The following is a 5,494-nucleotide window of genomic DNA, read 5'->3' on the forward strand; positions in this document are numbered from 1 at the left end:
TTCTTACTGTGGCTTTATTTCTCTCATGTACTTATATCCTATAGGTTGCTACTTTTTTCTCCTCTCCTGTTGCTTCTAGTGTCTTTAGGGTTACCCTCGTATTTTCTCCTACTCCCCCCCTATTCCCTTCCTGCTCCCCTTCTTATCGTTGTCCCGCTCCTCCTCCCAACCACCCCCCTACACCCGCATATGGACGCACCTGGCGGTGCCACGCTTCTCCAGAAGCGTGGTGGGAGTATTTGCGATGCGCCTCCTGCACCGCTGTTGATACTCCAGACACGTCCTAGCCTTCCTTAGCCTCTGGGTTCTGGACTGGTGGCCTCTTCTGCCGTCCGTGGTTGCACTCCCACACTCCGGCGTCTTCCGCATTCCCGTCCACTGTCCGTCGTTCTTCCTGGTCGGCGTTCTCCGGCCCTCGAGTGGCTCATCACACTCCTTTTGAACCCGGAACCCAAAAGGGATTGGTCTCTTCTTCCTTCCATTCCGGGTCACACACGTCAGCGTCAGCACATGCCGCGTTCACGAACGGGTTGGGCAGCACCGGCCCATCACAGTCCCTTTTTCTCAGCCCCTGCTTTACGGATCATCCCAAAAGTTTCAATATATCAGCTAAACTGAATGTCATATTAGTTTTGAAAATTTTGTGAAGATTTGTCAAACTGAGCCAAACTTATTGGCACAACAAAAAACGCTCCATTTGTGGAGAAAGTTGTTCCTAACTATAACTACATACTGGCTATCACTATATATATATATATATATATATATATATATATATATATATATATATATATGTATATATATATATATATATATATATATATATATATGTTTTCTACATTTACCTGAGAAATACTTACATTTTCGTTGTAATGGCATGCGTGGTAAAGGTACATGCGTTGTAATGGAAGCATGGTAAATGTATTGCAAGATAACAGCCACGCTGTAAGGACTGTTTCCCCAGAGGAACATCTTTTGTACATTTTAGTAACTTTGTTTGCGCTAGAAACAAATTTTATTTTCAGTTTATACAGCAGGTGATGAATTATGTGGCAAATGCAGCAAATCTATAATAATGCAGATATCATGCACCTGCCGAATCTTACAATAACAGTGGCCCTGCATATATGGCAGCTGTTCTATTTTTAGGGAAGGGGAGGAAGTTAGAGAGGGAGAGAAGAAGCAAAGTATACAGCATTTCTTCCTGTATTTGTATGTGTTTTTAGAGATAAAAAAAGTGCATACAGCCATTCACCTATATGCCTACACATCCCTTCTGCCCCTCTTCAGCAAAACAGTCTGGACTTTCAAACCTATGTTTGGCAAGCTTGTGCAAATTTAACTTCTCAGTTTTCTTACAAATCCATTTTACCTAATGTTAAACTTATAATTTTCTATTATTTACTCTATTTTTCTGTAAAAAAAAAAAAATCTATTCTGTAAAATATTGAAATTTGCATTTTTCTTTTGCTGGAGAGTAGAGTAGTAGAATATACATACATATTCATTTGTTCTGTGTGCATTTTATGAATCAGTGATTATTCTTTGATCACTGAAATATATACATTATGTCTCACCTACCAAACAGCTTTTATCTGTTTGGTATGTGAAAGTTACAATGGGCTTAGAACCCACCCACTGCTTACCAATGCTGGCGACTCCACAGACCTCTTGGCCAGCGTCTGTTGCCCTCCCCAGCTCCTCCTCCTGCTGCTGCTGCCTCTGCCTGACTCTCAGTTCGAGGCCCTCCTCCACCCGTAGGCTCCTGCCTGCGCCTCATCACTGGTGGCCTAGTGACCATCTACAAGTAAGTATCTTCCGTCTCTCTCTGTCTCTCCTTACTCCTCCTTTCTACTTCTGTTACTCCGTATTTACTTTGTTTGGTTTCTTTCTCTTCTTTCTGTCTCTTCTTCTATTTTTCTCTCTTTCTATTCCCCTCTCCCTCCTGTACCACTGCTGTCCCGTCGGCCCTGCCCCCACAAATTGCTTTTACCGCCCTCCCGCCCCCATGCTGACCGGACCCCCCACCTCTCTCCCCTTCTTAATGGCGGCCCCGAGCAGTGGGCGCACCACTGCTGCACCAAAGACGTGCCAGAGGCAAGGCTGTCTGCTTCCGTCCACACCTGGACCACGCACAGTGATAGAAACCCTGGATCTCCGAAGAGCCATTCCGGGCCACCCTTCATTTCTACGCTAAGACCCTCCACCACCTCAACACTCTCAGCGCCTGCTGCACCGCATCTCCTAAGGACCTTTTTTCCTGTCAGAACTGCAACCTCAGTTTCAGCCACAGCAGACAACCAGATCCCCTCAAACCGGAAAGCACCTACGCCTGCCACAACCTCATCAACTACCTCCTTCTGAATATATGCTCCCTCCACAATCACACCACCAAATTCTGGGACCTTATCGACTCCACCTGTCCAGACATCGCCTTCCTAACCGAAACCTGGCCCAAGCCTACTACCAGACTAGACATTGCCATCGCAATCCCGGACAACTACAACTTCCTAAGGAAGGACCAACCCTCCTGTCCGGGTGGAGGACTGGCTATCGTACACAAGTCCTCACTCCGCATCATGGTCAACACGGAGGAACCCTTACACTTCCTGATCCATGCCACCCACAACTCCTCCCTCTGCGGCACCCTGGTCTACACACCGCCTGGCCCCCTCCGAACCTTCATAGACACCATTGTAAACATTGCCAACCCCCACGCCCTGGCATCCACCGAATACCTCCTCCTGGGTGACTTGAATTTCCACCTCGAGGACTGCAATGACTGAAACACCACTTCCCTACTCGACAATCTCGCCACCCTCGGCCTCAAGCAACTTACCACCGCACCCACGCACGCTGCAGGACACACACTAGAGCCCATTTTTACCTCAAGCAACCGACTGGACCCATCATCACTGCATACACTTCACTATAACCACACCCAACAGCCACCTGTGCGTCCCCAGGGCCCCTGACAGGAAATGGAATGGAATCACCGACGAGCAACTCACCACGACCCTTGCCAAATCATCCCCACCAACGACCCCAACACCCCAACACCGCAGCACGCAACCTCAACTCCAGGATCACTGGATGCGCCGACTCCCTAGTCCCCCCTCCAATCAACTTTGGTCAAGCGCGTCCCAAAAAAAGCCAACTAGTTTATCACCAAATTCCAAAAATCCAAGTGCACCTGCAGGCACCTAGAAAAGAAATTGAGAAAGAGCAAAACCAGCGAAGACCTCGCCTCTTTCAGAACCACCGTTGCCACCCATCACCAAAGCATCAAGAAAGCAAAAAAAAGCCATACTCCGTGAAAGCATCAACACCTCACCGCACAACATAAGAGAACTCTTCATGGTAATCAACAAATTCACCAATCCTCCCTCCAAAGTCACTAGCCCCCCCCAATTGCAAGACGTCTGCGACAAACTGGCCACTTTCTTGCACCTCAAGATTAAGGACATCTGTGACAACTTCCTCCCACAGAACCCACCCACCGTCTCAACTTACAACCAACCCAGCGCCTCAGAACCCACCCAAACCATCCACAGCTGGTCCACATTCACCACAGAAGAGACTGGAATCAGCATGAACAGCATTCACTCAGGAGTTCCAACTGACCCCTGTCCTCACCACATCTCGATAGAGCCAGTGCATTCATCGCCCCCGAACTCCACAAGACGCTGAACTGCTACATCATGACACCCACCTTCCCTAAAGATTGGAAACACGTCGAAGTCACTAGCAAGCTTGACTACGGCAACGCGCTCTACACCGGCACCACACAAAAGAACACCAGGAAACTACAACTCATCCAAAACGCCATCACAAGACTCATCCTGAACCTCCCCCGACAAGAACACATCTCTCAAAATCTGAGGACCCGCCATTGGAACCCAGTAGAGAAGCGAATCAACTTCTAACTACTCACCCACACCTACAAGGCCCTGCACAACATCAGGCCAGCCTACCTGAACCATTGCATCTCCTTTCATAACCCATCCGCTCCGTGCAACAGGCGCTAGCTACCATCCCACACAAATGGAAAACCATCGCCGGAGGAAGATCATTCACATACCTTGCAGCTAAGAGCTGGAACAACCTGCCCATGCACCTCAGGGAGAGCCCATCTCTCACCATCTTCAGGAAGAACCTCAAAACATGGATTTTCAAATGAGGCCAAGACCCACTGCCAGCGACTTGAGACCCTCACAGGTGAGTAGCTGTGCTTTACAAAGACTGATTGATTGATTAATGCTTGGCTTTAATGTCAATGTAATTCATGTCCTTCCTATTGGATTGCTTACCTTTCTCTTTTTGTGTTTATCCCTTCCCTGAAGCATAGCTTTTTTTACTATGCTTTTGATTTTCTGACTTGTATCCTTCAAATGATCATAGCACATTCAGGGACCCATTTTTGTCATTTTATTTTAGCACTGAAAATGTTTTCTGGCACTCTCCCTCTTGTTCCTCACCTGCACCAAATTCCTTTCCGCCACTCCATGTTTTACTTATTCCTCATATTGCCTGAATTCACAGACCTTGGCATTCAAAGACTTTTATGGTGCTGGAGTAGGAGCTGACTGCTGCACTCAGTCACCTGGCCCTTGAAGCAGCAGGTGTACATAACATGTCTGAAAAGTAGAACTCTTCTCATAGAGCCCATGAATCTATTGTCTGGTTGTAGGAAAATGCCTCTATTCACATGATCACCTCTATGTCATTTTGGACTGATGCTGTTGGAGGTTTCACTATGTGCACCAAGATTCTTCTAGCCAGGGCCAGAGCATGGACTCTGACCCCTGAAAACTTAGAGACAATGTGTAAAGTATTTATAAAGCACACAGACACTAATAAAGTGAAAATACAGAGCAAGGAAATTCCCAAACCAATTTAGAAAAATAGAATACATTTTAATAAATATAATGACACCAAATTGATTAAAGATCAACTAGCAGAAATGGAGATATCTGCTGGTATCTGGTTTTGCTGGACCGAGACAAAGTCACACGTTCAGGGCAACAGCAATAAAGCACCGGTAGAGTAAAGGACGGAGTTTGGGCTGTCGTGAATTGTACCTTGGGTCTTTGATGCGCAGTCTGCATGGTGTATCCTTGCAAGGCTTTGCTTTGCGTAGGATCCAGTAAAACTTTTGGCTGCCTGGTGAGCCTTCGCAGGGCTTTGCATTGCATGGCATCAGAACTGATGATGCCTTTAAGAAAGCAATGCGCTCACGGATTTGCTCTGCACTGGAAGTGGTGCAGCTGTCAGGCCGAATCTGCACTTTGTGGCTATGCAAGTCTTGCATTGCTCTGTGTCGGTTCTGGTGGAGCCTTTGTTTTGGACCTTCACAGCTGTGCAGGGACATGTCACTTCGATCTGATAGAACCTTCAGTTAGGAAGGGAGATGTACACTCCAGTACGAGTCAAGAGTCCAGGACTTCGGAGCACCTCTTGAGTATCAGGACTCACTCCATCAGAAGCCAACAGC

This window comes from Pleurodeles waltl, chromosome 12 (assembly GCF_031143425.1).
Source record: "Pleurodeles waltl isolate 20211129_DDA chromosome 12, aPleWal1.hap1.20221129, whole genome shotgun sequence".
Taxonomy (NCBI): Eukaryota; Metazoa; Chordata; class Amphibia; order Caudata; family Salamandridae; genus Pleurodeles; species Pleurodeles waltl.